The sequence below is a fragment of the Anas platyrhynchos genome, chromosome 13, assembly GCF_047663525.1.
Source record: "Anas platyrhynchos isolate ZD024472 breed Pekin duck chromosome 13, IASCAAS_PekinDuck_T2T, whole genome shotgun sequence".
In the NCBI taxonomy this organism is placed as follows: domain Eukaryota; kingdom Metazoa; phylum Chordata; class Aves; order Anseriformes; family Anatidae; genus Anas; species Anas platyrhynchos.
Genome location: NC_092599.1, coordinates 8,372,893 through 8,399,246, shown reverse-complemented (window position 1 = coordinate 8,399,246; position 26,354 = coordinate 8,372,893). Strand labels below are relative to the sequence as shown.

The window sequence follows — 26,354 nt, the reverse complement described above, 5'->3', positions numbered from 1 at the left end:
GTGTTTCCACTAATTATGATTACTGTCCAAAGCAATTTGCTTCAGAAGTGGAACTTTCATCAGTAATTAAAAGATAATTGGAGTGTGATAAACTCCACCCACAAAAAAAGAACAGCTTGACTAATTCAAAGCTTCTTCCACTTCAGACTGCCATAATATTGGGTTTTAGTCTCAAAATACATGTCAGCATCCATAGTATTTAAGAAATTAAAAGCAAGAGCAAACCTTTCTACCACAACATCCTTTTTTTGAAAAATCATGTCATACTGAATGTAATGCTCTGTGTAGAGTGATACTACACAAATGATAATATATTTGAATTATAACAAAACTAATGGAAGATTGTTGTTCTATATTTTATTGCTTTTGATATTTCTTTAGCAATCATCACTGCAGTCTGTCTAAACAATTCTCTGTGCACTGACATTCACAATAATGTGTTTTCATCAGAAAGTTAGACACTGTCATTAGATTTAGCAAAAGGCTATACTTTACAGTTCCTAGCCAGTTTTTTTTACACCTCACTACTCCATTGGGATGTGAACGTAACAGTTTTTACATCTGTCATCTCTAGTTATATTTACGTGAATACACCTATTAATAACAGATTACTGGAAATCAGTATAGAGATAACAAATTAGTTACGTTCTTCTTCTTGTCCCCACACTGGAATGTGACCAAGAGAGAAGTGTTTATCACATTCTCTACTAAGAAAAAAAAAAAAAAAAAAAAAAAAAAAAAACATCCACAGCCCATCTTTTAAACTTTTACACTTGGAAGCTGTTGTTTATTCCAGAAACTTCTTAATAGAAGAAAGCCACCGAGCTAGGAGACATTCAGTGAAGCTTAACTTTCTCCTGAGAATGCAGAAAAGTAACTTGATCAATATAAAGCATGAGAAATGAGTACTTGGAGAGCACAGAAAACAAAGATCAACCTTCAGTGAAGGAACACCAGAAAGACTAGGTTTGATTGTCTTTCAAAATCATTTCCTTTCAAAATAAGTTAATGTCCATACAGTGAGGAGGAAAATTGTATGCTGACTATTCAGAAAAACCAACCCAGAATATATCATAGACATTTAAAGTGAAGCAAAACATATCTCAGACCAAAAAACTGCACAAAGTCCTCCCCACCATTTACTGTCACCATCCTCTCTCCCCCCCCCCCACTCCCCCCCCAAAAAAAAAAAAAGATTTATGAGGATCTTTTCCTCATAAAGTTCTATATAGAGGAAATGGCATCACCAGAAAAGACCTGACTGGTAAGCAAAACAAATCTCCCAAGGCTCCAATAAATAGGGGAGAAAAAAAAAAAAAAGCATGTTCTAACAGACTGGTATAGTCCCAACTATAAAAATAAAAATATACATACATAGAAAGAAAAATAAAAATCTATGAAGAAGATTAGCAGTTATGACTATGAGAGATAATAGCCTCTGAATGCTTGAGTTCAGCTGGACTCAAGCCCTCAGCTGCCCCCTTCTACAACCTCAAAAGATGCAGATTTTTGAACAAACTTAATTCTCTACCTTTTGTTAGATTTCATTAACGCAAGGAATCTTTTTTTGCTTATTTTCATGTATATGCATACATACAGCCACGTATTTCAGAACTTTAGTTTGTTAATGCCAGAAAATTCCCAGGTAAGAAAAAAATGGAAGAAAAACCTCGAATAAATGTTGTCTTAAGGTTCTTTAAATCTCAAACAATTAAGCATCGATTGTCAGAGAGTGCAAACTGCTTTGTAAGCTTCTCACAGATATGAAAAGCCTCCTCATTTATTCATGTCCTTGGTGAGTTCTACTCCAGGGATGGCTGCAGTTAGGTACCCCCACCTTCAGCAGCAAGTGTCATTTCTATGTAGCCTAATTCCTGAAATGTTCAAAAAGAACAAAGGAAGATTTTGACCCAATGAGAAAAAAGGCATGACAAGTTGAACATCAAACCAAGAAACATTTCTTTAATGTCTACCTGATAGCTGTGGCTTTTTCCTCTGCAGTTGCACTGCTGATTGGAATAGCAAAAGAAATGGTTATCGTTTAGTCTACACAGACAGTAATAAGGCAAATCAAAACCAAGCATGAATATACCTGACTGACAAAGGTTTTAAAGCCATAAAACTAAATCATTTGAAAGATCAAAACTGTGATAATTGCATTCTACACACAGCCTGAACAGTATCATGAGAAAAGACAGCTTCCTTCTTCAAATTTATCTTTCAGTTCAGCATTACAATACGAACACCTCCCACACTGCTGATGAGCTTTGCAAGGCCATGTTCATTCCCAAGAAACCCCTGCTGGGACTGCAACACAGGGGTGCTCTAAGACAGGCTCACTGCCCACCCAGGAGCAGAGAACAACAATCTATTGAGATAGAAGGACAAAAGACAGTTTAGACCTGCTATCATACTCCTTACTGATATAAGGAGCTTTGCACACATCAGAGAGCCATCAGAGAACCCACATTCTGTATCACTTGCCCAAGTGAGCTATGAGAAGAAAAACATCTCCAGAAAAGAAATCTGCTGTTATTTGCATCATCTGTCCATTTGAGAATCGGGCAGCATTCAAGAGGAATGTGATCTTACTCCAGGCTAGTTAAAAATCGATCCAAAGGAGCAATTAGCACAGGTTGTCTGTAACTGAAATCCTACTCAAACCAAAGCTTTTAATCTGAAAGCTTCTCTTTATACAACAATGATACCTCTTTGAAAACAGACTCAAGAGAACAGATGTTATATCTGTTGTGGAAATGATAACATCAGGTGCTTTCTGCAATGCCAACAGTTCTGCAAAGAAAGGTCCAGATTCAGGCCTAGGCTCAAACTGTTGCTAATCCTTCATCTAGTGAAGATGTCTAGATTTGAAGTAAATTCTGCATCAGAAGTATGTTAAAGTGTACGAAGGGAATCCTTGAACAATTTATGTTTCAGAGACAAGGAATATGGGGGAAAACTCAGGACATAGATCAGATAAATAGTGTCTTCCTTCATAAGTATAAACGTGCTATCAAGACAAATTTATTGGCTAATTAAATTCAGTGCCCTATACAACTAAATTCTTCGTCACGTTTACTAGACATATCACTATCAGTGCAACAGAAACCACATCAGCTCCAGCTCCAGAATAGCAGTGATATATGGTATCTGACAACCTGAAGTAATACTGCAACAATAGCTAAGAATTATTTTTATTAATAGTTCAATAGAGGGGCTTAAGAAATACATTTCCTAGTGTTCACATTTCCTCACCAGCATTACACAAACATCATTTAACATGGAAATTCACAAACCTGTAACTCACAGACTAAATACTACCGTATATTTTAAAACATGCAGATCAGACATTGCACATTTTACTCTATGATCTTGCAAGTGTTTTTGTATGTACTTACACAATTAACAGTAGGCATTTCTAGTCAAATGCCTAAAGGGAAAACTGGAACTTGAAGTGTCTTTCAAAGACTGAATCGAAGACAGTTAAATAAAGACCATGCTTGAGGTCTTCATTATTTTACTTGATATTGCTCATGTTATTCTGAATGCAAAAAGACTAGATATTGTTTTTTGCTTCCCAACGTAAAGAAAGAAAACATTTTTTGAATCAGTGAAATTTGTTCATTTCTCAATGCCATTCTAAATGCAAAGGTCTAGACAATTCATATTCAGAAAGTTAAATGGAGACAACTGTTGCTACATTAAATCAAGTTTCTGTAATTATGTCACACTGTCTTCAGAGACCTGGTATTTCTTACATCTGCAAAATTAGAGTACCTCATAGTAAGTGAATAGACATTTTTTATCTGAAGATTTCAGCATCAGTACATCTCATCTTTCCTCCATGCTTCAGAAACTTTTCCTACAACTATGCTCTACCCAGACAAGAGTCATCCTGTATGTTTTAAACAACTCATCTCTTCTGTTAAGAAGGAAACAGTCAGTTAAAATGTGTGAGTGAAACAGAATAGAGAGAGAAGAAAAAATAGAAACTACTTTATTTTTAAATCTAGAGATAAGATGTGTTAGTCTTGCTATTTTCAAGCATCTCTTTTTCCTGGGAAGTATACACCTATTTATTCCTCTATCTGGGAGAGGAAAGAAGAAAAAAAAAAAAAAAAGGAAAAAAAAAAAAGAAGAAAAAGAGAGAAAAGAATCTTTAGGGACATGCTGCCAAGAAGCTGAGAATCTCAAAGGCTACATTAATCAAGGAAAATCTATGCTTTCAACACTTCAGAACTTCCACACTGAAAGAAAAAATGTCAAGAGAATGGCAAAAAAGCACTCTTCCCAAGAATCTTGAAGCCTGTTAAAGCATATTTTTAAGAACAAAAAAAATCTGCAAGGAATAATATTCACAGATAAACCATTTTTCTCATGTCACATTCACTCTAAGAACAAAATAGTTCTGAGAAGAGTGACTTGGTGGTCAGCTGTCAAAATGAAATTTAATTTAGCAGTAACAATAGACAAGGTATGTCAGTCTAAGCATTCAATAAAAACCACGGAGAACTCCTTGAATGAAATGCTTTTAACATAAGTTGTATCCATAATAAAGTTTTAGATCTTCATCTCTACAAAAATGAAACTACTATAGAATAATATATTCTTAATATAAATCTTAAAATAAATTATGAAAATTACCATTTTGATTTCCTGCTGAAAATTATGTTTTCTTCCTCTCTCTCTCTCCGTATAACTTTGTAAAACGTAGAGATGCTTTTTCCAAAAATAGACCAATTGCCTAGACGGTCCTGAGTATGTTAAGTTCTCTGAAGCCAGCAACTCCTTTGTTTCTATTTGCAAAAGTGCAGCACAAAAAGGTGCTAGCTAGGCTCTCAAAGTAGCTCATGTAATTTGCTGACTTAAACTTGATTATTTTTATATTAATTTACTAAACCACCTTTTTTGGCTAAAAGGTATAAGCACTTAAGCTCCTTAATACACTCATGTAGCTGAAACAGCAGAAGCTGCTTAGCAAGTCACTGAATCATTTATAAAAGCCTATGGTAGAAGTTACTCATGGAAAATACTTAAGATTTAAATGACATAACTTATTTATTTATTAAAACCTTGGGCATTTTACTAATTTAGCAACGCTCTCTACCCCCTTTATGCAGGTAACAGAGGCAGAAAGCTCAAAAAGGCCAGAAAGGAATTATGAGTTTCATCCTGAGAGAGCACAAAACAGGACCTAGAGATGGTGAGCAAGGATTCCTTTACTGAAGCTATTGCACTCATGGCTAGAGAATGAAAAAATACATATTTTATTAGAAAGAGACCAGAACCAAAGAGTGAGCTGACTGGTGTCATCACCTTCTCCTGGCAGAATACTTTCAGGTCAGAACATCAGCTACCTGAGGGGTCAGCAGACAGTACGCTAGCTTCAGAACACCACAACTCCTAACCCAGGAGTACCTAAGGATTTCTAGAAGCTGAACAGTAACCTTCCCAAGAGGAAAAGCAAGATCTCTCTCATTCTGGTCCTTATTGCGCATACAGTACAAAAACATGTTGTTGTTGTTTTTAAACAAAAAAACAGATCTCCTGTGGTAAGCAGTACTAATAAGATCTAAAAAAAACTCTGTCAGGAGTTAAAAAGGTTTTACTTGACATGTTATTTAAGATGCTATTATAGTCTAAAGAATTTCAGATTTAAGGGAATAGTGAGACAAGGATAACAGCTTGTCAAACATGCTTCCTCTTCAATTAAACCGGAGAAGACGACATACCTCTCCTGAATAAGATACAGCTCTCATGCCTACTTTTTGCCACATTTCCACAGGCTTGTTTTCAGATAACCAAGTAATTCAACCTTACTGGAGCACTTCACTAACTTCTAAAAGCACTCATTTGAAAATATATTACATTTAGTTTATTTCTAACTTTTGAAGAGACTCCAATGTCAACTGCAATTAGTGCAATAAAAACTGAAAAAAAAAATCCAGAAATTACAAAATGTCTGTGAATAACATCAGCAATTTACCGGGGAGGGCAATACATTTCCCATGCTGCCTTCCGTCATTTTTTAAATCGCAATGAAAAAGCCTCCCAAATTTTTCAGTACAAGCCTCTTACCCTTCACTTCCATGAAAGGAGACACCTCCTGTTTAGTTAGAAACATTCTGCCCTCCACTCTATTCACAACTTTCACTACAGGAGCTGCTTTTGTTCTGACTCCAAAAGTGTAATTTGTTAATTGATTCAAGACCAGCACTGTTTTATGATAGATATTTGAAGAACCAGACTATTGATTTATGGCACATAACCATTGACTACTTCCGCAACACCACCCACAGAAAAGAACTTCAAAATGATTGAATTGATGAAATCACCAAATGCAAAAGGTAGCACACTTCATTTACTACAGCTGAGCAGAAGTATTAAGGTAGTATTTAAATGTCTCTCATAGCATCATCCATTTGAACAGTCACAAAATCTAAATCTATATGATTTCATTTCATATAAACAAATGCATAAATCCAACATCACATTTTTAAGAAACTACACTTGAAAACATTGGCATATTATTTACTCAGTAATCCTAGACATACAGGAAAGATAGGAGACTGCAAGATGAATAAATGATTGTTGCCCCATTTATTTTAAATTATATAAGACTCACTATTTTTAAAGTGAATATTATTTCAATGTTACCCACTCAGTTGTTTCTAGAACATACATCCTGAGACAGCCCCACATATTTCCAGCCTTAGCAACTGATGCAAGATCCCATTCTGATCCACAGTTGTCTTCATATTGCACTTGGTAAGATAATTGAGATTTAGCAAAGATACAGCTGAGTGTACAGGTACTAGAAAAAAAAAAAAAAAAACACACACTCTTCCTTCAAGAGTCAACTTGCTGGCTGTTCTAAACAATCATTTGGGATTTTCTTTGTGTGACAAAGAAGAAAATCCATGAGGTAGCAAAACTTTTGGCTTGAGGAATTTCCATAATATTGAAGAAGGTGCTGCTGCTGAGAACAGCTGTACCCATTGTTTGAAAGAAATACTATGAAGAGTGTCATTTTGCAGAGGTTCACAGTTCCAGCCAGTCTATCTTTCACTTTTCTCCCCTAGGGTCACTTCCATTCCTTACAGTCATTTCTATTTTAGGTGGATTTGAAGGAGATTAAACCCTATTTACAGCTGTTCATGTGAACTTGCACTATAATCCTTATTCTTCACAGGAAAAAAAATATATATATAGCATTCTATAGGCTGAGGAGCAAGCAGACATCATGAATAATCTTTTCAGGAACTGAAAAAAATGGATAATGTTTCATATTCACTCCCATTTTAAATATTAGCACAAACTTTAAAAACACAATAAAGGTACAAAACAAATTAACACAGATGATAGAGCTCACCTAGAGATGGCCTATACTAAAGAAGAGTTAATACCATAAATCTGCTGCACATAGAAGTGCAAACAAAACTTTAAACTCAAGAGAATAATTGTTGTTTGTTTTCTACAGGTAGATTTTGCAGGTACAACATGCACAGCAACTTTCCATAACTTAACCCATGGTATTTTCCACTGCTTCTTGGGCATTTTTGGCAAGACACACATATAAGCACTATAAAAACAGTTCTCCAGAAGTTACAAGAGAGCTGCTTTTACACTTCATTTTTTCACTTGAAGATGTCTATTTGCAATAAGACAAAATTCTACATAACTATATCACTGTGTAAACAAAAGCAGATCCTCAAATTTTCCATAATACCTAAAAATAATAATACAGGGGTCTTAATGTTATAAAACACACAGGAAAAAAAAAAAAAGTTTTTATTTAAGGATAAAACAAAGAGCTGAAGTCATTATGAACAGAAAAAGACGATCTTTTCTCCAACAGGTTTATTTTGTCTATGAGTTTTGATACCACCAGATGTTTTCTAATGCTGTATAAACATTGTTAAAATTTATTGCTATGAAAACCAGATACCTTTCCAGAATGCTTACTAATATGCACAGACACAACATTCAACTTGTGTCTAAATATTAAATTATAGTCAAACTTCTACAGGAAAGCTGAAATATGTCAATTAGATTGAATTTGAACAAAAAATTAGAGCTGAACATAGAAAAAAATTACTGCTACTCTCTGGCATCTTGATTGGAAACAAAAAACAGAAGCAGAATGATAATATTATTTCACGCTAGATGTCTGGATTTATTTTTGGAAGTTAGTAATATGAGAAAAAGCAACTCAGTTTTACTGAGTAAGACTACCCAAGTAAGACAGACTTCTTATGACCTGCAAGTTCCAGGAAGGACAAAGAAAACCTAGAGCTAGACTAATGATCTGCCCACATGAAAGTCATATCAGTCATCATTTTTCTTTAACATCCTTTCATATGACAGATGGGTGGAGGACAAAAAGAGAGAAGCCTTTTCCTCTGACTAAGAAATACCTAAGTATCCATCACATGGGGAGGCATCTGGATGGGTCAGTTCCCAGGACTTCTGAGAGACACCAGATTGGCAAAAGATGACTACAAACAGCATCGTCACCCCAAAATTAAATAAAGGAAAAGGCACAGATACAACTAACAATCTCTACTCCTGTGTTCAAAGGGCTCGCTTGCAACACTATGGGAACTATCCAGAGGGTCAGTTCTTTCTTGAATTTACCCAGAATGCACTCAAAGAGAATGCTTCTTGCAAGTCATCATTCCTCTATAATATTTCTCCTGAGAGGATAGGTTTCACATTATCTATTCATCAAAGCTATGAATATATATCAAAAACTAATTTCTCTGTAGCTCAGAGACTCAAAGAAACACCAGTATTGCAATACTGCCTCGCTGCCCTGCATCCTCACCAACTTGTAGTCCAAAAGGTTTTTGTACTGTGCTAAAGCAGCTGTTAACTAAGGTGACCACTTTAGATGTAATGGAAAAAAACATGCTTGAGAAATAAGAATTTAGTCAAGTCCCTAAAATGAGTGACTCTGATTAGCAAGTGACAATAGTACCAAGTCAGGTACATAAGTGTTCAAAAAAAAAAAAAAGTCATATAATGTCATGTGAGTACAATTCTCATGTCTATTTTACCATGGGAATTTCCAACATAACTGTGGCTAATCAGACCCAGCAAGTTTTTTCTCTCTGTAGTGAAACACGAAAAGGTCACCTTTAGTGAATTAAATTAAGAGAGCAATAAATCAGGCAGCAAAGCTGCACATCTCCTGCAACTTAACTGTCCACTGTATATGCAATTAAGGGCTGGGGGAGCGAGGGAATCTATGTGCAGTATTTTAGCAGAATTCTAGGCTAATCACACACATACGCACCAGCCTCCAGTTTCTTTATGAGTCATACAGGAGCATTTTGATTTGAACCTATCAGTCTTCTGAAGACACCAAATACATTTCCATGTGACTGTAGGAGTCATGATGTCTCAGGGAAGCACACTATTTCCTGGAATTCTTGACATACCAAGGAAACAGGGTTATTAGTCTTATTGTACCTTGCTGAGGGCTTTTATTATCAGTTCTGCCATTAATTTAGACTGAAATCCAGTTCTGGCTAGCTCCTTGACAGAACATTTACGACAACCAAGCACTTCCAAAAACTCCTCTTTGAACTTTGTGCATCCACAGTTGAGTTCTTGTTGCTGGTTTGTACTTCATTGTTTTAATTTTCTACTAAACAGCTAAACCAAAACCTTCCTTCATGAAATTTTCACATGGAGACTGCAGTTGCCAGGAAAAAATAAATAAATTGCAAGGAAATTCTGCATAAAAATGTGTATATACTCATCAAAATCTTTATTACATTCTTTGTTGTTGTTGTTTTTTCCAACTAGACTATTATTTGGGATACCTTTAAGAACCCTGTTGACAATTTTTACTACACATCTGTACCAATATACTTAATAACAATAATAATCAAATAATCAAATGCCTTTCATTTGCAGTTTTCAAGATCTCAAAACAGTTTTTAGTGTAACAGTGAAATTCCTGTTTGCCCTTATAGCCTTCTCTAAGCTCTGTAAGTTTCAAACTATCAAAGCACAATGGCCAATGCTCACACACAACAGTAGTGTTCTTCTCTCCAGTTAGCATAATGTAAATTAAAAAAGGAGGTCATGGAATTAGCATCATCTGTCTCATAACAGGAAACTGAGAATGAAAGGTAAGGTTTTCAATCTACTTCCACGTCCAAATTCCTTTGACTTTGAAAGTAGCACGAACAGTATGAACATAAAATCCTCAAAATACTGGACAAAACTGAAATGATTTTTTTCAGTGCCAAGCAGGAAGTCAATAAGGAACAGGAGCCAGGAACTGAGCTCATATCTGCTGAACTTAAATCTATTACTTTCACCCCAACCTTTCCTTTATTCTTCAGAACCACAGAGGTATTTGCAGCTCCAGGGCTACTTTAAAGTCTAGAAATAATCCTAATTCTAAAACAGCTGTCTGTCACATTTGATTAGAGAAATGCACTATAGAATACAGGTTAGACTTAATCAAAGAAGAAATTTCTCTACAGCTGAGTTAAAACCTCTATGAAAAGACTTATAGTGGGAAAAAAATAACTTCAATATCCAATAATGCTAATGGGTAAGCCATACTATGAAAGACACTTGTTTAATTTATAGCAGTACTGTTTAAATCTCTGAGCAGGTTTCACTCTTTCCTTCTCATACTGGACACAAAGTTTACCATTTTAAACTTGGGATGTTACATGTAGATATCTTTGAGCCTTCCTGTGCCAGAAACAGAGAGCAAAGTACAACAGTTACAAGCTGTAACTCAGTGCCTGAATATTCCAATTTAAAATTATACATCTGCTCTCAAGGTAACGGTTGAAAATTCTGTCTGAGCAAGGAGTTCCTTACCCACAAAACAAGGCTATCAAAATCAAAAAATCCATTCAACCAAGACACCTAGAACAAAATCAGCATGAAATAAGGGGGAAAAAATAGCAAACTGTGTGCTTAACATAAACCAGATTTGTACAAACTATTTAACATTTTTATTCTAAACCGCATACATAGTATACATGTATATACCTCAAATACATACAGAACATACATATATGAAATATGACAAATCTCCTGCTTCTTAGTACATATAAATTTAATTATCTGTAAATAATGCACTATTATATTACTAATAAGTAACTATAGCACTAGTAAGTGCTTACATCTACTATGACTTGTGGTGATATAACTCTAGGAAGAACAGAAATATGCATGTTTTTTTTTTCTAGCAATTAATTTCTTAAACATATTTTCTGAAAGAAAAGTTTCTATATGAGTACAAATAAGGTGATTTTGGTTGAACCAAAGTGCAGCATTGAAAATGAAAAAGCCTACACATACACATCCTCAAACCTTTTAAAACTGATTTCATGCATTTATCCATTTATCTTCCATAATATAGTCTATTTTCTAAAACAGTGTATTGCATATTCTTTAATTTTATATATATATAATATATATATTTAATATATATTTTATATATATATAATATATATAATATATATAAATATATTATATTATAAATAATAATATATTTATATATATATATAATATATATATAATTATATATATATATATATATATATATATATATATATATATATGCAATTCCTAAAATGCATTAAAAATACATTCTCTGTTTTGGTCTAAGTTTCATGGTCTGTATAGCATGGTATACCTTGCATATTATGATATTCTTATTGGAAAACAAAGACAAATTTTCTGTTAATAATTCAGAATAACAAATCAGGAAGTAAACCAATGAAAAACAAAATGAAAACAGAAATAGTTTAATTGCATAAACAAAAATAAAATAAATTTGAGAGATTGGTGGAAAGCAGTTTGTTTAACTTTGAGGACAGGGTGATGAGAAAAGAAGTACCCAGAACAAAACATAACTGAAAGATCCTCCAGGGGAAAAAAGCTGCATAAATATGTCCAGAGGAGTGAGGGTCTGTTAGATTGAAAAAGAAAATAGCATGCAAAGGGACTCAGATGTGAAGTGACATACAGAATAATTCCATCTGGCATAGATACCAAAGACGTTTAAAACACATGTCACACCTACATCATAGCTATGTAGACTAAGATGTAAAAAAAAATTGTAAAAAGAATAAAACTGCCAGTAACAGGAAAGTAGTTGTGAAACGTTTGAAGTATGAAAGACAGAAGTCTGTTGGTAGGACAAAAACTAGGACTGATCAAATACACAGCCTCTCCAACCACTCAGGGAGATTGGCAAAATACAGCAAAGAACAGCACAGTCTGAAGGGTAAGAATTGCTAGAATGGAGTCAGCACTCTGAACAAATGCTGTTTGAAAGAAACAGTTAGGAACTGGCATACTTCCTAAATCAATAAATGCAGGTAACTCTAGGGCAGAGTATAATGGTCACGTAAGAGAATCTAAAATGCAAGTAATTTAGCACTGAAAAAATAGCACTGAATGCACAGATGTTTTAGATGCTCTATAGCTTTAGAAATTTTACCCACCAAATGCCAAGGCATACCTTTTAATCTATTATCAGTCATCCAATAACATACATACCCAACTACATTATCCTTTCAAGAAAAAAAAAAATCATGTTGTTATATAAAAAAGTAGAATAAATAATAAAGCCAGTAGAATTTGATGTAAAGACACTGTTGCCTTTGAGATGATTTGGGCTCAGACCTATAACAGTAGTTCTCTGTATATAAAGTTAAACCAAGTCTGAACAATTCCTTTCTTTGGGGCTGCTGACCTTGACTCGAATAACTTTAGAAGTAAAAAAAAAATAAAAAATATTAATAGTAAAATAAATAAATAAAAAAGAAAAACGCACCACTTATCCATAATCAGTGACATACGATGTGTATCAAACATACAATTCTCATTAAGGTAGTGTTAGGACCATATTTTGAATACATCACCAGGAGGCTGATTAACAACAACTAACGTAAAACTTAGAAGCATCAATAGATATTTGATCCTTTATTATAAACTGTTTCCCATTATATTAAAGTATACTATTTCCAGATACCAAGTCCAACATCCATTTCCTGTTAAGTAACACATTTGTTAATCAGGAAAGGTTTTTTTTGTGTTTGTTTGTTTTTAATTGACAAATTCTAAACCAAAGAGTATTTTGGAGCTTACCCTAGTTCCTCCCTTCTTCCCTTATTGTCACTTATATGCCTGGAAGACCCAAAACACCATTCCGTTTATACCTAAGCATGCAAAGACACAGTGGCAGTGACCAAGAGCACAGAGGGAACAATGTGTCACCTTGTTCTAGGGTGAGTAGAGTACTACAGTGAGGTGCCAAATCAGGTGAGCACTCTACAGAGAAATGTTTTGAGGTAACTTGGAATAACTCATTAATTCATTCAACTTTTTTTTTCCCCCATTGATGCTTTTAAGTCATCCAAGGGTTGCTTTGAGATTTAATGATTTCTTTTTTAATATAAAAGATTTAGTAACAATGGTTGCTAAGGCAGTATTGATTTATCAATATTCTACTTCGATATATTAACACTCAACTCTTTTTGCACAATTTTATACTATTACAGGCAAGTCCCCTTGAAGGAGACTAAAAGTGATCAAGACTTAGGATGATAAGAACAAAACAGAACTAAAAGGTTGGTCTCAAATCTCTGTGCAACTGGGAAGAGCTGCAGGACTTCTGCTGCGAGGCTGCCAACAAAGAGGGCAGATGAGGATGCTTCAAAATCTTCACTCATAGCTTCATTAATGAGCTGTAGACCTCAGCCGGTTGCACAGACAACTGCACCATTGTTGGGATGAAATATATTTTTTTTTTATGATTTTAGGCAGAAGATGCTTGGTCAGTGCATACTCTGAGAAATTCATGGGACCTCACTTATATGAGATTTTTTATTCCCCTTTCAAATTTGTTTGACATTTATCTGTGAGTTTGAACAGAGGACTTACAGAAACAGAGTATGATTATGTAATGTATTTGGTTTAGGAAAGGATGCCAAAACAAGTTAACAATGAAAGGGGAGGGAGGGACCAATTTACACAACTCAATATCATAAAGGACCTCCTGGATAGCTAACTGAATCCACTCTCTTTAACATCTATTTATATAATCTCTTGTTCATGTAAAAAGTGTTATCTAAATGAAGACACGTCCCATGGTTCTTAGTGAAAGATTCCTCTCAAATTTCACAAATTGTAATTTAACAAAAAAGGTAACTAATAAGAAAAATGGCAATACAGTTTGCTGGAGGCAGTTACTTGATTTAACTAACTAATGTTCTAGGTGTTTTCCAAGACAGATTTACAGCTCTCCCATTTAATAGTATACTGAAAAAGTAATGCAGAGACAAACTTGCGGATGACCACACAATCATGCCTTCAAAAGAATGCTGAGCTGGGAAATGGGAGAGGAAGTAACGGTTTCATTTTACAGTTGCATTTTGCTTACACCTGAACTAAACCAAATCAAAAAAGAGGATGAGTTTTCTGGGAAGTCCAAGCAAGACAGAATATTGAATCTGGTATTAATCAAATAACAAATGCTATCTTAAAGTCATTGTTACATATGAGAAGTCTAGGTTCAGAAAAGCAGCAAGTTGCTTCTTGAAGATAAAATGTAGAGAATTGTTATAATGGCTATGGGGCTTCAAAAAACTAATTAGGGCAGTAAAATGCTTTAACCCAGGACTGAGTCCATCTTGTAACTGTGTCCCCATGTAGCCTAACTGCACAGAAAAACTGCTGTAATTCAGACACCTACCTCTTTATTGAAGTTTTGTGACTACATGTAGTAATTTTAACATGTACACACTTAAAAACAATTTTAAAGGGTATATTGAAAAGCATTTAAAATATGTTTTAGTTATAAGACTGATGCCACTTCATTCTGTTTTGCAGTTAGAACTTTCTCCCAGGTAGACTATACAGAATACCCCAGATATAGTATCATCACCATTATTTCTACTGCAAATGCAAAAAAATAAAATGAAATTTAAAAAAAAGATCTAAGCAAAAGAGGAAGATTCAAAAATTTATGTGAATGTTTCATCTCAAAAAGCACATCTATTTCTATTTCCAGAACTTCATTTCAGCTATCTTTTTTTTAATCACTGTACTCTTCATTTCATTTATACTTTGGTAAATTAATAACCTAAAATGTCTATTACCACATATTAAACAGCATAGAAATAGATGGATTTGGCCTCTATGTCAAGGTTACATGAAACATGAATACTGAATTCAGTTCCTGGTTGTGGTTTAATTCTGTGTTGCTGAAGGAATCTTGATTCCTGTTTTGCAAAGAGAACAGACATTTCAAGCCATTTCAGGTATTACTTGCTACAAAGGTTTCTCTCTTTGCTTTTATAAATCTAAGCCTGTATACCCTAAAAAGAGATGAAGTATCCAGACTGGCCCTCTTCATTTGTATGATGCCACTGCACTTCCAGATAGCAGTGTAAATCTAACAAGCAATTTAAATAAAAGAGGTTGAAGTAAAAGAAGTTCAAAGGACACAAGGTAGAAATTGCTACAGTTTACCAACATCCCCTGCAAATTGTTCTTACATAATTCTTTGCAGGGTTAAAATATCACTGGTATGCCAGAAAATTCAAAATCTTTTGCAAAAAATTGAGATAAGTTTTAATGAGATGGATTGCACTACATATTTCAACTGTTTCTTCACTCTTTTTTTTTTTTTTTTAATGAAAATAAAAACAGGAATTCCAGGACTTCCAACTTATTCCAGTACCTGCATTCAAACTGCAAGACAGATTTTAGAAGTTAGTATGCATTACAGATTTAGCATATTTACAGTGATTTCAAATCCTGAATTTGTTTTCCACTTGTAGATTTTTATTTTCTGATATTAGATTAGAATGAATTCATAACACTAGTCACAACTGTAGTCCTCCTCTCCATTGTTTCCTTAAAGTAATCCCTGTAAGTGCCAACAAGAAAATAGCAAAAATAGCCAAGGGTAGATCCAAAAAAATAAAAAATAAAAAATAGGTACAAGCCATCTCCAAGCTCAGTTCAAACCCCTGCACACTAATTTTCTATACAGAAGACAAGAAGACAGCAAAGCTTCCTGCTAGCTGTGATTATATACATTTAATCCTATCAAATCACAGCTGATGACTATCTCAGTATCTCACACATGCATTTCTAAAGAGGACGAATACAGCTGAACAAGTAAAAAAAAATTAAAAGCTGGAAGAGACAGTCCCATTTACATTGATATCTTAAAACATTAAAGAAACACTTTTGTAGAAGACATTCATTCTTTTACTGGATATCTACTCCAGAACATTAATATTGTACAAGCAAATTCAATATCCTACAGCTGCAAAAACCAAAAGTTCCTAAAAAACAGCGAGGTTCTGGATGCCATTTGTGTGAGTAGCTCAGGACGTAAAACTGCATACATGTTCTTCCCCCAAGCTTTACTTTAAAAATAAATAAAAATAAATAAATAAAAACTATAGCAGAGTTATAGTAAAAGTAAGTACGGTTATTTCTGTACAACCATTTCTCTTAAACCATATCCATTAAATAAATAAAAATGAACAAAATGAACTTATTATATACCAAGTACAGATTTCCAAGTATACCAAGATTTTATTGTTGAAGCAGCAACAGAAAAATAACATTTAAAATGAAGGTAAGGAACTCAGACATATTATGAGCAAATTTATTATAATAGTGCAGCATCACATAAAATATCATATTTGCCACTTCGCTGCCAATTCCACAAATACTTATGCACAGGTTACCTTTAGATACCCAAGTAGTTCCTTGGGTTCAGTCAAAAAATACTATGGTACCAGCACCTGGGACATATACTTTCCATCCTCTGCATGTCCATATAGAATGTTTTTCTCTCTGCGCTAGCCTTACTTAGAAAAAAAAATAAAATCTTCCTTATGTTGCTTTCTATACAAGATTTAAATAAGATAAATAATATTACATTTAAAGAAAAATTACTTAAAAAAAAAAAAAAAAAAGTATCAGCAATGGCATACTGTGCTTCGAAAAATTCAAATTATCCCAGGGCTAAAATAGGAGTTCAATATGACCGTGCACTAATGAGTTCATTTACATACGCCTTCAAAAATTTATTGTACCACAACTTCAAGTAAAAGTTAGTCCCAACAGATTTTAATGAAAACAATTTTCTTTTATCAAAATAAATACTTCGCCGATTCTGTCGTCTGTAATCCAGCCGTTGCACAAAGTTATAAAATTTAGACTTGCATTTAAAAAAAAAAAAAAAAAACACATTATGACAGATCAAAGCATTTCCTACCAACCAAAAGAATCGCTATCTAATATAATTTATTCGATTTAAGGTTTGGAGAAGTTTTATCCTTGCTTTGGACCAACAACTCCAGTGAGAGGAGAGGTGCTTTGCCATTTGCCACTATACTTTAGGGGGTAGCTGGTCTGTCCGAGCAGACTACTACTGTTTTTCAACACAATCAGGTAAAACACTGAACTATACAAACACTTAAAAAAACAAACAAACAAAAAAAAATCTAAATTTTCTAACATTCTCAGGTATACGGAACTTGATACAATACAATGCTTACATCATGAATACATAAAACTGAAACATGCTTGAAATCTGGGCCCAGTTAAACTCAAACACCAAAACTCATAAGTAGGTTCTCTAAATACAGAAAACAGTTTACAAAACAAGAACCAAATCACTTTAAAAACCTCTAGGAGTTTGAGTCTGGTCCTAAAAATCTCACTTGAATTGCTTTCTAACAAAAAACTAAATTTGAGACATTAAATAATGTCTTGAATAAAACTGCCATTTAAGCGCTCTCTTATGTGCCATCTGAAGGCAGAAGAGACAGGCAAGAAACAGATTTCCTGAAACAAAGTAGTTGCATAGCTCATCTGAGCACTTGGGCTTGGAAAAGCCAATACCAAGGGAGCAAGCATCAGAAGAGACTATTGATTAATGCTGGCTCTGAATTATTTTTAATTTTTTTTTTTTTTTCAGTTAATCTTATTTTGTAACACATGCCAGTGAAGCGTCAATAGCTTAAGAATTCTTTTCTTCAAAATCTTCACATATAATATAGGGATTTGTTTTATTAATACTCAAATTTGCTGTGGTTCTTCTACATAAGACTGAGATGATTTTGTGGCAGGAATTGTAAAACAAAAGTCTACTCAAAAACAGATCTACAAAACTGAAAGTTTTGGAGGAAAACCAAGACACTTTATAGATTAGAAGGGTCTAGAGAAAATAGCCTAGCTAGTCCTGTAACTTAAAGGCAGAATAAGAAGCTTCTCCAAAGGTGTGATTGCTCAAATGGCTCTTGAAAACAGGTATTTTATGAACAAACATGTTTAGAAGATATTTCTCTAGGTTCCTTTGAATATAATTCCTTACCAAAAACCATAATATAAAATGGAGAATATTCTATTACCTGAATTTAGCATGGAGAAGAACAAAAAGTAAGTTTTAGCAAAAGAGTTTTATTGTTCCTCTTTTTCATCATCCTTCCTCACTTTGCTGGTGTGCATTCCCACAAGCACTTCAACATACTGAGAGCTGAAGGGAAAGACCCTAGAGCAAGGACTAAATAATGAAAGTAAGTACTAAGAAACATCTGATTCCTATTTATGTTTATTCTTGGATGATAAGAATCAAGCATATCAGTGACAAATCTCAAAAGTAAAAATGAAGAAAAAAGATTCATTCCTCTAGTTTGGCAGCACATTGAATAACTTAGGAGCTATTTTGTGTTAATAAGAATGTATTTCATGCCTAAAACTGATGTTAAACACAAATGAAAATCCTTTCTAAATACTACAACAACCATGTGCTTCAAATTAATGGTGCCTTATACCAGCTGTTACCGCCTCTGCGTAACAGCCTTCACCATGGAATACTTCACCTGTATCAAGTTAAGTATTTGCATAAATCTTTGCATGACTGGAGCTGTAGCCTTCATTAAATGCAAAATGGTAAACTTTTATACACCTATGCTTAATGTTTTTGTAAACTAATCTATAAATTCATTATAGAGAGGGAAAATTGTCTGAGCTTTATGATAAAATGACTAACAATGACATTTTCTAAATCTTTTTGAAGAGCAGAGATAAAATAAATTGGGCTTTTGCTAGTACTGAACTGTATCTGTTGTGGTGTGTTTTTTTTTTGTTTGCTTGTTTTAAACAGAGCTGGGTATATCCGTGCACACCCCATAATATGAGAATGTTTGTTTTATAAGGATCTTGTGGTTTTTTTTTGTTGTTTTCTTCTCTCTTTATTTCTAGTTCAAATGAGAAAAGCTTTTCTTCCCTATGCTGTTGCCTATTTAGTACAGGGTGAAAAACAGTAATTACAAATTCCCTATCGTTGTTCTGATCTTGTTTGCTATATGGCTGTTTTGGTAGTCTCATCTGTCACGTCTCATCTTCCAACTAACATTTTCTCCTCTTCCTAAGCACATAATGTTAGCAGGTGAGTTGAGTAATTGGCCTTGGCTGCCTCCACAGTGAGAGGAGGGGAAAAGCTGCTGCAGTGTGTGACTTCTAGTGTGTGAGCTCTAGTATACATAGCAGCAGAGACAGGCCAGATCCCCTGGAGCTGCTCTATCTGTAATAGTATTGCTCCCTATATTCAGCTATGCTGTTGTTCTGTCTTCATGAAGTTTAGCACTATTTTGAAAACACCAGCTCTTACAGGTTAAAAAAAGGGTCACTTTTACCTAATTCACTAAGTGCAATGAATGAAGGTACTGTCTTGATTAATATCAATGTTTTTTGCACTTTCTACTGCTTACTAACTTTTATTAATATTTTTTAATGGCAAAATAAAGGAAAGTTGTTAAAGCTCTAGAGATTTTAGACATAGCCAAGTAAATAGCATGTTGAGCATACTGCAGTATGCAGTTCATACCAAGAAAGATTAGGTTAGAGATAAAACCTGAATGCATGAGATAACTAGCAATAACCACAAGAGGTTACCAAAGTCACTCAGAAAGAATGGGGATTTTGGAAAATCCAGGAAACATTACCAGGACCAGCATTCTTTTTTCCAATGATCATGGCTGGCTAATTCTTGGCAGCGTGCTTGAACTTTCAGCAGTAAGGTATCTCAGATAGAGATTAGTTTTATATCATAAAAAACTATGCAAAATGCTAAAAGAAAGTTCCAAGGTTTTTCTTCAACTCCACCCCACCACCCCTCAAAATAAACTGTACATCATTCCAGTTAGGCTGCTTGCTCCCTTTATTTCTATTAGAGGGAAATAGAAGCATGCTCTTGTACTTCTGAAGTCATTAATGCCTACACTTACTTTCAATTTGGTTTGTTTCTTTTTATAATCCCAGTAACTACAATGATCTTTATCTCCTTTACGGTGTAACAACAAGCTGCTGCTGCATAACAGTTTACATCTCAACAACTTCTGTGTTCTGCTCAGCCTTCACAATCTCTAGCATAGTTAAGGCCTGGAAAAATGTCTATAATGCAGTATGCCTTCTTTTCCCCCCCTGAACAGAGTTGCTAATACAAATAATGCATGTAGATCATTCAGTGCATCTTTAATACTTAATTTGATGTCCTTACCAGAGGTAATTTAATGGAAGGTGGCTTCACCTAAAGAAGAGAACACCTAGAATGATTCAATATTTAATTTGAAAAAAAAAAAAAAAAAAATCTTTCCAAAAGGAAATGGGAACTTCATGATTTAGCCTCTGCTAACAATTTAAGTCTTATAATAATTCCATCTATTCAAAGGTTCAATGACAACAATAATATTGCTCATGGCAATACTTTGCTACATGTATGTGGAAAAATTTGTTAACCAAATTAAGAGCAACAACACTCCAATGGTTTAAATAAAGCTCTCGAAGGTCTTCAATCTTGCAGAAAATTGGTACAAAAACCACAGATGCAACGCTTCTGGTAAAAATAGGAATATTTAACATACATTGCTAATATCACATTTTCAGTTTAAGGCTCTAGCTTTGCATAGAGTTATCCTTTACACTACAGCATACACTGTTGTGTTTTTCTTTTCCTAGTGCTTTTCAGCAAGTTTTCTTTAAGGTATTTCAAATCAGCTGTTGAATGCATGTATTCTCATTTGGGAACACTTTCAACCATTTTTGTGATGTCTTCTAGAAAGTGTTTTACTGCTTATGTTTCAGCTGCTATAACAGAAAGCCTGAGACTAAATAACTGAGGCCACAAAAGCATTAGGAAATTCTTCTAACTCACAGATGTTCAACTGCAGGATTTGTATCTAAAAATGGCAGATATATGAATTCTTTGTTCCCACACCCTTAGACCCAATCACTAAGACCACAATAGAACATTAATAAATAAATTACCAGAGCAGCAGATACAGCTTTACTACAATGAGGAGTATAAGTTCTTAAATACTAAGCAGCAGCTTGGCTTTATAGATAGGCCTGTTAGATATTTGCTCTACTATTTAGTATCACAAAGCTCATCTTAGCAAATATATTTTCTATATAACATATATTAAAATATATTTTTATTATACTTTAATGGGACTTTTATAGGAAATGGCAATAGCATCTTAAAAGTTGCAGTTTATAAATAATTTATGCCATATAAATCTAAAGGTAAAACTGCAGAAAAACAGAATGGCTGCAACAATGCTGTTACTTCAGTTCAAATTTCTCTTTCATGGTACGTACTTGGCATACATACATACGGAACATTTCCAAATACATGGAAAAGCATCCTCTTTTCTATTTTGGTAAAATTTACAGGAAATATCATTATAACATAATGTACAGATTATGACAAATTACACTGCTCTGCAGTTCCTTCAAAACGTCACAAGTATCCATGACTGAATGTATCTTCATAATGTTTAAGAGGTTAAAACATTTAGATAAAAGTGTTCATCTTAGAAGTGCAAGAAATTTCACTTCTGAATTTTTTGTGCATATGTCTTTTCCTGAAGAACATTATCCTTCAGAACTATTTTTTATAGTAAGTGCTTATATCATATATATTAACTATGCTGATGATAACTTCCTTTCCTTACCCACCTCCCTCCCCACAAGTGTGGAAGACAACAAATAACTTTGTATAACTCATATGCTCAATAAAAATCATCTAGTACCAATTTACAACCTTTAACCCCCACCGCCTCTCCCCCAACACACACATGGAGTGTGCCTGGATACCTGGAGACCTTTTCTGCAACTACTTTCAAGCAAGTTTAAACAGTAATTGAAAAAGATGTTAGGATAAACTAACTACTTATTTCAGTAATTTAACAAACTTCTGGTATACATGTTAGCGTAAATCCAATTTATTAGTACCATACTACTTAAGTGATCTGAAATTAATCTGACTTTCTTAAAATCAAGTAATATAATATTAAAATCCTCGGATTAATAAACGTAACAACATTTGTCACTTTCACTGTACTCTACAATTTTCTTGTACTCTTGACCAACATGTAAACAACTCTCAGTATAAAAAGTAGGATTTCAAACTCCCAAACCCGCTAGTACTAGTAAATGAAGCATATGTTTAGCTACAAAAAAAATTACTCTGCTAGAATTACCTTTCTGAAATAAGTCAAATAAAAACATAACAAAAAGTGGATTTTGACATTTTATATTTTGTTGAATACCATTACTGCACAGGCAATCACTGTCTCTTACATATAAATTAACAGCCTACCATCTGTCAAGTGTTCAGATAATCACAGGGTTTAATGCACAATATGGTTATTAGAATGTGACCTGACAAAAGAAGGAGAATGCAACCTAATTTGGACAACGAAATCTATGATCTCACTTGCAAATGACAGTTTGACAAGCTATTATTCTGCATTTTGGCTTCTACAGTAAAAGCAATTTTACGCATACGTAATTCTATTAGTCATACAGCCAACTGCCTGTGGAAGATTACTTCAAACTATAAAATTTGCTTGGTCATTCAGGATTTTGAACTTAATTCTTACACAAATATTTGCAACATGAATAGGAGTTTAATGATCTGTACATACGCACCTAGGAATAAAATACAAATCACTAGGCAAAAATAATCCTCTGTGATGCTACCATTAACTGTAACTACAGACTTCCCCTGTGAATTTTCAAGTAAGCATGCAAAAAGTCATTAAATCCATTAATTACCTATATATCAACTGATGTCTGCTTTTTCAAGAGTATAAGCATACAGGACAGCTCTGTATGGAATCTGTTTCCCATCTTTGGTATCTGCTAATGAGCACCATTAATGATTATTTTTATTCAAAATAATACTTACATTCCACTTCTATGGCATATTCCATGTGCAATACCTTGTTTTTGCCAAGGTAAAGATTAATGACAGTTGTTTCTACTCAAGACTACTAAAAAATCCTATTATTCTCTACTAAAAGAAAACTGTAACCTGGCAAGCCTCATGCGCCCACGGCTCCCACATTTTTCAAAGCCTCAACTGCATTGTTAATGCTCCAATAAAATATATTTCCAATGGATATACTCTAAAGATTACTTCAAAGTGTAAAATAAATGCTTGCGAAAGATGAAGTTATGTCTTCAGAAAAAAAGAAAAAGCATTCTAAGACGGTGACAAAACAAAAGAGTTCGACATAAGCTGTTATATTACCTGCAGGACTTCAGTAGGATAATAACTATGTAATTAGTAAAACCAACAAGTGAGGAAACCTTATTTCTTTATTTTTGACTCCACTGAGCCTCTATTCTTTTAAGTTTCATTTTTTCTTTAGTTATGACAAATTGTATGTTTTCATACCATGTTGGCTTGGTGCATTTGTGAGTCAGTGAACCTCTGCAGCAGAGAATCATGCTATCAGCCTGACACCATCAAACACATGGACATGAAATTTAAGAATAATGTGATGGAACGATCACAAAAATCTCAAGAAGGAGGGGAAAAAAAAAATTAAAAATCAGATCATGGTTTACGCAAGGCCTATCAGCACTACAGCATACTTACAGCTATACAAAACAGAGGTTACCAGACAAGTCTGCTATTCAAATTACCAGAAAAGAGAAATAAGAAAAATAAGAGCAAACCACAAGGAAGAAACATTTAGGAACTGAATCATTTAGATTCAGTTTTACATATTGTAAAAAAAAAAAAAAAAAAAAAAAAAATCCCTATTAAATGACAGAAGATATCAGTTGTACAACATAAACATCACAAACTAGCGTTTTCCAAAGCACCTGAGTGACCTATGAGCCATATTCTTGTTTTGAAGATCCCACAATCTAATTAACATGCAGGACACCAGACTCTCAAATACCTTATAATGCACATGGTAGGATTTATAAAACATACTTAGCTGCGTCATCAGAACCTGTAATTGCTTTGTGAAACTGGCTTCTGTGTACTGATGAGCCTTCACGTAGCTCATGGGGAAGTTACTCTGTGATAAAGGTGAGAATAATCATTACACAGACAACTAATTCTCTGGAAGTCTCTTAGTGTGTAGTAAGCGCAAAGTGGTACATCAAACAAAAGCATCTTAGACTAGTGTGAACTACAAATGTTTACCTAGGGAATGACTGTAGAGAAACCACTAAGCAGTAAATTCAGTGGAATTCAAATTCATTGAATTCACCGGGTGAAAAAAGCATTAACCTTACTGAAAGTCAAGCCTCTTGCAAAACTTGGATTTAGGTTCTCCAGTCAGTTGGGTACATCTGAAAAAATTACTCTTAAATTTAACCACTCAGAACATTATCCCTTACAGTAACTGACAACTTCTGACTTACTGACTTCAGGCTTTTCCTAGAAAACATTGCATGTCAAATCCAGATTATGAAAGTTAGAGAATTACACAGAACTGTATTTGCCTAGTTAATAGCTATTAAGGGCTATATTCAGGGCAGGCTTGAAGTGAGACTAACAGAGAAGTTAACCTTCTGTGATGGCTGCTAATTGCCAGCTACTCCAGTGATTGGGGAAGCAGATCTCTGTGACCACAGCTGCTAAGTGACACCCGGTCAGCTTTACTGCTGTACATGGCACTTCAAACAGAACAGAGTTGGTCAGCCTTAAATAATGGTGCCAGTGATGATTTCAAGTTAACAATATTTGTAGCAAGCTGTGAAAATAACTTGGCCTCATCAGGATGTTCTAGAGGCTCCGCATCTCACTTCGGGCAAAACGCTTCTGAATACAGCCTCTGCTGCACTTTTAGAATTTACAGCTTGTGCTGGCAGAAGTAGGGCTGGAAAACAAAGACTTCTGAGTCAAAGCCTGCCTGAGTGGTGAAAGGAAAGCTTCCCACAGATAGTGTGGCTCTCAGGTGGAAGAACAGAACAGTGGGGCTTGCCAAAGGTGGTTTACAGCAGACAGGTAATTTGCCTGGCTCTGAACAGTCAATTCTACTGAATTGCAAGGGACCTCCTCCAGCACCACCACCAGACCATCTGCTTAAGAAAGCACAAGCATGGGACAGGCTGCACGCTTCAAGAGGGACCAGCACAAAATCTGAAAGCATACTGGTGATGCAGTAAGAGTAACACCTTCCAGCATCCTCTGCTCGGAGCTGACAAAGAATCTCTCTATGTATACTAAACATATCACCTCTTCTTTTCTGCGTAAAGACAGAACTATTAACAGAGTTCTGTGCGTGAAATTCTATGGATAAAGCCTAGGCATTTATTTTCTTGTATCTGTACATCCCCATGAAGAAATTATACAAAGGAAAGGGAGAAAAAGGTGTATGAAAACACCTTAAAATCCACTGTTTTCAGGATGTAATTTTTACTCCTTAAATCCTGAAAATGAGGCTAAGAAAAAAAAAAAAAAAAAAGCATAGGCTTCTAGAATACTGTTTTCACAAACTTTTTTTCCTTTCCCCAAGACAGAATACATTTACAGATGTTGTGTGTTAGGTTTGCAACTTCTTTTCTAAACAACTGGCACACATCAAAATGCATTTTGTTTACCTACAGAAAAATTTCATTCTGAAGATTCAGTGCATCATATTTTGAGTTTCTTTTGCTCAAGGAGGAAAAAGTGACTTCATGGGAAGCTGATCAAACTTTTGCATTTTAGGGCTAATTTGCAAGTTTTCTGGCCTATGCTGTTAGAAAAGGCATTTATATAACCATGATTCACCCCTCTCACCTGTCTTCCTTATTCTCTCATGGGAACAATAAATTAAATACATAACTATCAGCTTTTAAATAGAAAGACAAAGCGGCTTTTCTAACCAAAACATTTAAAATAATTTCTCACCAAGTCAAGGGAAGGGAAAAATGAAGATTGATGTCTGATTATTCCAAATCAGCCAAAATGCAAGAGAAGGAGCTCACCTAAAGTAGCCTATTACAGTTACCAAATGGCAATGAGAATAGCTTCATACGTTGTG

The 26,354-nt window shown here is 34.4% G+C and overlaps 1 protein-coding gene across 2 annotated transcripts in view; it reads right to left on the bottom strand.

Moving 5' to 3' along the window:
* Nucleotides 1-26,354, bottom strand: part of FHIT (fragile histidine triad diadenosine triphosphatase) — a 565,789-nt gene that overhangs the window by 511,231 nt on the left and 28,204 nt on the right. Inside the window, exon 1 of one of the 2 annotated variants that reach the window (XM_072044230.1) lies at nt 18,426-18,572. The exons of the other annotated variant lie outside the window; for it this stretch is intronic. The gene's annotated coding sequence lies outside the window, so the exon portion shown is untranslated. Of the gene's footprint in view, nt 1-18,425; nt 18,573-26,354 lie in introns of those variants that run through there. 2 annotated transcript variants of the gene reach the window in all.